The sequence below is a fragment of the Giraffa tippelskirchi genome, chromosome 5 (assembly GCF_054371585.1).
Source record: "Giraffa tippelskirchi isolate mGirTip1 chromosome 5, T2T-mGirTip1v1.2.pri, whole genome shotgun sequence".
In the NCBI taxonomy this organism is placed as follows: Eukaryota; Metazoa; Chordata; class Mammalia; order Artiodactyla; family Giraffidae; genus Giraffa; species Giraffa tippelskirchi.
This window is the reverse complement of record NC_137279.1, coordinates 94,776,176-94,784,685: the sequence shown is the minus strand read 5'-3', so window position 1 is coordinate 94,784,685 and position 8,510 is coordinate 94,776,176. Positions and strand designations below refer to the sequence as shown.

At 49.9% G+C, this 8,510-nt stretch overlaps 1 protein-coding gene across 1 annotated transcript in view; it reads left to right on the top strand.

Annotated features, from left to right (window-relative positions):
• IL6R (interleukin 6 receptor) overlaps positions 1-8,510 on the top strand; it is a 53,602-nt gene that overhangs the window by 327 nt on the left and 44,765 nt on the right. The gene's annotated exons all lie outside the window — the stretch shown is intronic.

The window sequence follows — 8,510 nt, the reverse complement described above, 5'->3', positions numbered from 1 at the left end:
AGGTGGCTGCGGTAGACGCTGGGCGGCGGAGGGAGGCGAGGGGGCGGTGACGGCTCCCCCTGTCCGGGGCTAGCTGGGGTCCCCGCGGCACAAGGTGCGGCCCCGGGGTCCCCCAGCTGTTCCCCCGCGGGCGCTCGCTCGCGCGCCCCCTTGCTGCGTCCTGCCGCTTCGGCCCGGCGCGCTCTCCCCGTGACTTCTCTGCCTCGGGGACGCTCTCTGCGATCCGCGTACAGGACGTGGTGTATTCTCAGAAACCTGATCCTCGGGTCTCCTTCCCAGTGCACCCCAGGAGTCCTTACACAACTGCCTCCTGGGTTACTTTAAAAGGAGATGCCCCAGCGGAGTGGAATTCCTGCCCCGGGCGTCCTTTACACCAGCGCCGCCTCTGCCCCTCAGCTTTTGGGGAAGGCATCCCGCCTGGCTCTCCCCTCGGACCCCGGGTTGATGTGTGGATGACAGTGCCCTGACTGTGAAGTGAGTGACATCATGGGCGCTGAATCACTGACCTTCCGGCTGTTCGCTGCCCGCACTCGCTTAGGCAGACACCGGCTCTAGTAAGCCGTGTGCCTCAGATCTGGGGATTGAAGCTAAGTAAGGAGCTTTGGCCAGGGGATTGAGACGTCTTGAGATTGGCACAACACTGGACTCCACATCCAGACGAGAGAAGGAGGGGTGAGGCAGAGGGCACGGGGCAGAGGGCACAGTCCTGTAGACTGTAATGTTCCGCTGGCCGAGTCCTCTCTCTGGGCTCTGGCGGCATGCCCTGCAGCGCGTCTAAGGCTCTCTTCTGGAGGACCCGGGCAACTGTTTCTCCAGAGGTTTATTTTAGGGTCTGAAGGCTTCTTTGAGGCCACAGCGGAAAACCAAGGGGGCAGCTGGCAGGCTTCTGGGAACAGATTGCTGGGGGCCGGTGACTCTGGCTTTCACTGCTAGATCACACTGCACTCCTGCCCTGTGTGAACACCTTCAATCATCCCTCCCTGCTGGAGAGAACCAGGGGCTGGTGTGCCTGCAGCTCCCTTCACCTTCTGAATGGTTGTGATCTTTGTGCTTCAAGGAAGAAAGAAAAGGGATTCCTTTTCTCAGCACATGTTTACAACCCCAGCCGGTAACAGCCGCTGTGGAAGGAGGCCTCTTGTACTTCACACACATTCTCCGCTGAATCTGAATAATACTTTGTTCCAGAGAGGAGGCCAGCATTTAGAGAGGTTGGGACGGGAAGTTGTCAGGCCCGCTTGGTGGAGGCCCACCCCTCCATGGTGCCGTGCTCCGATGTGGTAGATCCCCAAGACTTCCAAATGGAGAACTAGCCCGGCAAGCAGAGCTGGGAGTGTCTGGGGAACAACCTGGGCATCACCCCTGGCTGACCAAGTGCTGGCCAGAAGAGGCCAAGGGAAGGGGAGGCCTGGGTTTGCCAGCTGTTCTGTCAGAGAGAGGCAAGGCAGGGTTGAAACCTGGGGCACCTAGGAGGGAGCAAGCCTTCCCTGCCTGCCTCTGTTGCTACTCATACCACACCCCAGGGCACCTGCCCCAGGGAGGTTACTGCTGTAGCTTCTCCTAAGTGGCTATAAAGTACTGCAAGGGCTGGCGGTTGCAGTCAGTTCTCCATTTTCCTGGTGCTCAGGTGGGTCGGGTGAAGTGGTCTCAAGGCCTGGACAGCCTTGTGAAAGGCAGAACTGAGAATTTGGGGAGGAAATGAAAGCCCTCCCAGTTCAGAAGGAACATGCAGAGAAGTAGAAAATACCCAGCTCCCCTCCCACACCCACACAGAACTCAACCCACAAACCTGAGAGCAAAAATAAAGACATTGTACAGGAAGCATGGAGCAAATGACTGTGAGATATCTTGCTTTGGAGAAGTGAGGGGCCGAGCTGAGTAGCAGAGGCTGGAGTTGGTTTAGAGGGGAAATCCGCTGGCTCTCCTGGCTGTGGGCCCTTACAGCCAGGAGGCGTGTTTTCCTAGGGATTAGCCGCTGCCCACACATCCGAGAGCTGGCAAGGCTGCGCAAGTGAACTGCTGTCTAGGGGCCTGGACTAGTTGGGATGTAGGTGTCAGGTGTGGAAGGCCTGGACATCTGTGCCTGAGGTTCCTCTCGCCTTCTGTACTGCCAGACGGTGCACAAAACAAACACCTACACCTTTAAATCTCAAAGTCCTATCTTAACCTCTAAACTTCCCTTCAGGGCAACCTCTTTTAGTTCCAGTGCCTACCTGCGTTCCTCAGTCAGTTCAGTTCAATCACTCAGTCGTGTCCTACTCTTTGTGACCCCATGGACTGCAGCACGCCAGCCTTCCCTGTCTATCATCAACTCCTGGAGCTTACTCAAACTCGTGTCCATCAAGTTGGTGATGCCATCCAACCCTTCTCCTGCCTTCAGTCTTTCTCAGCATCAGGGTCTTTTCCAGTGAGTCAGTTCTTCGCATCAGGTGGCCAAAGTATTGGAGTTTCAGCTTCAGCATAAGTCCTTTCTTTTTTTTTTTTTTTTTTCAGCATAGGTCCTTTCAATTCAGGGCTGATTTCCTTTAGGATGGACTGGTTGGATCTCCTTGTAGTTCAAGGGACTCTCAAGAGTCTCCTCCAACACCACAGTTCAAAAGCATCAATTCTTCGGCGCTCAGCTTTCTTTATAGTCCAACTCTCACATCCATACATGACTACTGGAAAAACCATAGCTTTGACTAGACAGACCTTTGTTGGCAAAGTAATGTCTCTGCTTTTTAATATGCTGTCTAGGTTAGTCATAGCTTTTCTTCCAAGGAGCAAGCGTCTTTTAATTTCATGGCTGCAGTCATCATCTGCAGTGATTTTGGAGCCCCCAAAAATAAAGTCTCTCACTGTTTCCATTGTTTCCCCACCTATTTGCCATGAAGTGATGGGACCAGATGCCATGATCTTAGTTTTCTGAATGTTGAATTTTAAGCCAACTTTTTCACTCTCCTCTTTCACTTTCATCAAGAGGCTCTTTAGTTCCTAGTCTTACCCTAAATCAATATTTCTCAAAAGGATCATTCTGGGTCAATTTGAATAAAAATTGGTGTGTGTGTGTGTGTGTGTGTGTGTGTGTGTGTACCTGCCTGGGTGCCCTGGGAATGGGACGTGGGTACTTGACAAGAATGCTGATCCTTGGCCCCTGACCCAGATTTATTGAAGAGAAATATTTGGAAGTAAGCCTCAGGAAATGTCCTTTTCAACAAATACCACTGGTGATTCACAAATTTGAGAATGACGAGCTAAACGTGCAGTGAAGAACTGAAGGAAGGCCTTCCCCGCTTCTAGCTTCTAGTTGCCAGAAATCCCTCCTGCTTTAGCTCTACCTCTTGTTTGTGCTGTGTGTGCTTAGTCACTCAGGCTCAGTTGTGTCTGGCTCTTTGCGACCCCATGGACTGCAGCCTGCCAGGCTCCTCTGGTCCACGGGGATTTTCCAGGCAAGAATACTGGAGTGGGTTGCCATGCCCTCCTCCAGGGGATCGTCTCAACCCAGGAATCAAACCTGTGTCTCCCTCATTGCAGGCAGATTCTTTACCGACAGAGCTACCAGGGAAGCCCGCCTCTTGTTGACTCTGGCTCAGACTCTGACTCTCAGGCTCTGACTCTGACTCTGTCCCATCCTGCTTGGTACCTGCTACTCAAGGACCAGGTTGTTGGGGGCAGGGGGCGGACCAAGATCCTGAGGCAGCAGTCCTGTGGATCCTCACTGCACATCACATCTCTGACCCTCTGCGTCTTGGTCTGTGGACTGGGTTAACAAATCCTACCCTTACAGGCTGTTTGGAAGGATTACACAAAGCTGGCCCAGTTGCTCACTTTCCTTCACTTCCCCTCCGGTTCTCCTGTCCTACCAGCCTTGCCTGCTACCAGCCCATCCAGTGAGCCAGAGCATTCCTGTCACTGAATCTGGGCTTTTCCAGGTGAAGCTTAAAGATCTAGATCTGTTCTCTATAATATGGTAGCCACTTACTAAGTGGGGCTGCTTGAATTTGAATTAATTAAAATGAAATCAAATTTAAAATGTAGTTCTTTTGTTGCACTAGTCACACTTGCCTACCATATTGGACAGCAAAGGTATAGAGCATTTCGATCATCACAGAAAGTTCTACTGGACAGCGCTTGGTCTTGAGTGCTAAACAGTTTCTTCCAGAGATTTTCTGTTGCTTTTTTATCCCTCTCTAGACCTTCTTTCCACCTGAACACAGCTCATCTTGCACAGATAATGGTTAAGGTTTTGGAGCCAGACTGATCTCTGCCCAGCCCTGCCATGGAGAATAATGTGAGCTTTGGCAAGGGACTTTTACTATCTCAGAGACTTGCTCTCCTCATCTGGAAAATAGAAATAATATACTACCTCACAGGGTGGTTATGAAGATGAAATGTGCTAAGCAAGGTGCTACTCAGAGCACATAGTGAGATCTCTAACACAGAACAAATGCTGAAATACATATAGCCAATAATGTATTCATCTGAAAAAAGTATTTTGAGCTCCTCTTCCAGGCACTGTTCTAAGAGCTGTGGATACAGTAGTGAGCCAAACAGACAAAATTCCCGGGCTTGTTGGGGCTTCTTTCTATTAGGGATGTAAATTAAATATATAGTATAATAATGACTAGTGCTAAGGGGGAAGGAGAAGGCAATGGCACCCCACTCCAGTACTCTTGCCTGGAGAATCCCATGGACGGAGGAGCCTGGTGGGCTGCAGTCCATGGGGTCGCTAAGAGTCAGACACGACTGAGCGACTTCACTTTCACTTTTCCCTTTCATGCATTGGAGAAGGAAATGGAAATGGCAACCCACTCCAGTGTTCTTGCCTGGAGAATCCCAGGGACGGGGGAGCTCGGTGGGCTGCCGTCTATGGGGTCGCACAGAGTCGGACACGACTGAAGCAACTTAGCAGCAGCAGCAGCTAAGGAGGAAAGGGCTTCCCTGGTGGCTCAGATGGTAAAGAATCTGCCTGCAATGCAAGAGACACGGGTTTGATTCCTTGGTCAGAAAGATCCCCTGGAGGAGAGCATGGCAACCCACTCCAGTATTCTTGCCTGGAGAATCTCATGGAGAGAGGAGCCTGGTGGGCCACACATAGTCCATGGGTTGCAAAGAGTCAGACATGACTGAGCAACTAAGCGCGCGCGCGCGCACACACACACACACACACACACACACACACACACACACACACACACACACACACACACACACACACACACACACACACACACACACACACACACACACACACACACACACACACACACACACACACACACACACACACACACACACACACACACACACACACACACACACACACACACACCAAAGCAGGGGAGGGAGATAGGAACCATGTGTACAAGTCAAGAAGGATGTGGAACTGATGTTTCTGATGGGAAGCCGGGGAAGTTCTCACCAAGAAGATGATGTTGGAATGAAGGTCTGAGGAAATCTAAAGATATTGAGGGATTCTTTATACTTCCATCTTGTGCAAGCAAATTCCTGCCTCCTCTTTAACAATCTGGTCTTACCTGAGGGCCTGTTGAGTTCTGGAGCAGATGGTTCTGTCGGGACACTTGGATGCCCCCTGCCCTGGCGAAGTTTGGGTTTGTCTCCGGGGACACCAAGCCTCAGTCATCAGCTCTTCAGACTCCAGGTGGACGGGGAGGTTCTAGATGTCCTGTCCTTAACTGTCACTGAGGTGTTAAGTCTTTGGAAGAGAGTCCTTGAGGACCGGAGTTGTGAGATAGCAAAAAAGAGACTTTTAACTCTCAGACTCTGTTTGGTGAAGCCCTGGGGAGTTTCTTTGGAGTTATCTGTGTACTTTACTCTCTTCTGCACTTGAGATCCAAAAAGGTCCAAAATCTCTGGTAGAGTCAGAGACTTTTCTGGCACGGTCCTGAGTTTGGCCTGACTTACAGCCAGGCTATCTCCTAATACCTGTGTTCAATTTCCCTCCACCTCCCAACTTCCCGGCATCTTCTAGTCTTCCCTCTCTACCCTATGGTTACAACAACTGTCACCATCCTAAATGTTGACTGTACACTGAACTGTGCTAAGCTCTTTGCATCTATGATCTCACTTACTCTTCACAGCAGCTGCGTGTGAGAGGGGTCTTGGTGCCTGGCATAGAGAGGGTGGGCTGTCGGACGGCAGGTTTTTTTGGGGGGGGGAAGATCAGGAAGTTGGTTTTAGACATGTTGAAACTGAACTGTCTTTTAGACAATGGAGAGAAGATGCTGAGGAGCTGGGTATAGGAGTCTAGAGTTTGGGGATGCAGACTGAGTTTGAGGTATGAATTTGGGAGTCAGCTGATGACAGAGGTTATGTCAAGTCTTGAGCATGGCTGAGATCACAGAGGGTGAGAATGTAGATGGAGAAGCGAAGAGGTCGTGGGCTGAGCCCTGGGGCACTCCGACCTGGAAGAGGAGGAGGAGACTGAGAAGATGAGGCCAGTGAAGCAGGAGGAGAACCAGGAGAGTTGTCCTGAAAACCCAGCGAGGACAGTGCATCAAGAGATGGGAACAGTTTAGTGAATGTCAAACACTGAGAGAGCAAGAAGACAGCCTGACCAGTGGACTTGGCTACACTCAGGCCATTGGTGACCTTGACTTGATGTGAGGAGTTTTGGCAAAATGGTGGAGGCCTAAGGCTGACAAGAGTGGACTAGAAGGAGAACAGGAGGAGAGAAACAGGAGCCAGCAAGTGGAGGCCACTCTTCTGAGGATTTTAGCTGTAAAGAGGAGTAAAGAAATGGAGTGTTCATTGGCTAGAGACCTGGGGTCATGAAAAGAATTTTTAAAAACATGACTGAAATCTCAGCCTGTTTGTGTGCTGATGAAAATAATCTAGTAGAGACCAAAAATTGACAGAGAATTGCTGAAGTAGTGTCCTTGAGTAGGCGAAAGGAAACCAAGGCTCAGAGAGGTTAAGAAACTCACTCAAGATGGCACAGCAAGGAAATGACAGACCTTGCTCTGAACCTTTCTCTTTCCACTGTATCACGTGTTTCGCCCACAACTCCCACCCTTCCCAAAGCTCAGAGACATCAAGGTCATCGTTTCTCTTCTCAGTATTCTCAGAGACTTACCAACTCCATACACTGATGTGGCAGAGACAGCTCTGATTTTGCCCCAGAAAGTGTCCTTCTTCAGTACTTTTAAGAAGAACACTTAAGGCCCTGTGTATGTTTAAGCCATTGCACTGTAACCTCCTCCTCCCTGGTGTACATTCATATCACTTTGGGTCAGGGAAGTGTTTTATAACCACATGTCCCTGTAAATGAGTTTTCTGTATCTCTAAGCAAGGCAGCTGGGAGAGCAGACAGTTCAGGCCTGTTTCTAGACTGCCCACTTACCAAATCAGCCTACCTTGAGCCAAGTCACTCCAAGCTCAGACAGATAGAGCAACACTTCTTGAGGCTGAAACAAACAAAATCAGGTGCTTGATTGCTGTTACTGATCTGAAGAGCCTATTTTGATGCAAGAAGGGAGAGGCTATAGTATGAAGACTTTCTCATAGAAAAGGGGAAAGACCCACTGTTGTAGTGGGAATAATAATTATAATTGCTCATGTTTTTTGAGAGATTAGATATGTTCTGAGAATAGTGCTAAGTTTTTAACATTAATTATCTAATACAACTCTCACAACAACCTTTGCTGCTGCAATGGCACCCCACTCCAGTGCTCTTGCCTGGAAACTCCCATGGACGGAGGAGCCTGGTAGGCTGCAGTCCATGGGGTCGCTAAGAGTCGGACACGACTTGGCGACTTCACTTTCACTTTTCCCTTTCATGCATTGGAGAAGGAAATGGCAACCCACTCCAGTGTTCTTGCCTGGAGAATCCCAGGGACGGGGGAGCCTGGTGGGCTGCCGTCTATGGGGTCGCACAGAGTCGGACATGACTGAAGCGACTTAGCAGCAGCAGCAGCAGTGGCTCAGACAAGAAGGAATCTTCCTGCGATGCAGGAGACCCGGGTTTGGTCTCTGGGTAGGGAAGATCCCCTGGAGAAGGGAATGGCTACCCTCTCCAGTATTCTTACCTGGAGAATTCCATGGACCGAGGACCCTGGCAGGCTACAGTCCGTGGGGTCGCAAAGAATCGGATGCGACTGAGTGACTAACAGATACACACAAATATACACACATCATTATTATTTCCATTTTAGTGAGGGGAAAAGTGAGGCCTAAGGAGGTTGAGAAACTAGCCCAAGGTCACACAAGTAGTAAGTGACTGTCCAAGGGTTGGAACTTGGGTGTGTCTGAATCCTCTTAACTACTTTCTTTACCCAATGGACTAGGAAGAAGTTCATTTATTTTTATAAATAAAGAACTTCCTCTTTATTTTAATATATTTTTTAAAAATTTATTTTCATTTATTTATTTGGCTGCACCAGATCTTTAGTTATGGCACACAGGATCTTCGATCTTCCTTGTGGCACGAGGAATCTCTAGTTGCAGAATGGAGGACCTGCTGCATATGGGATGTAGTTACCTCACCAGGGATCAAACCCAGGCCCCCTGTGTTG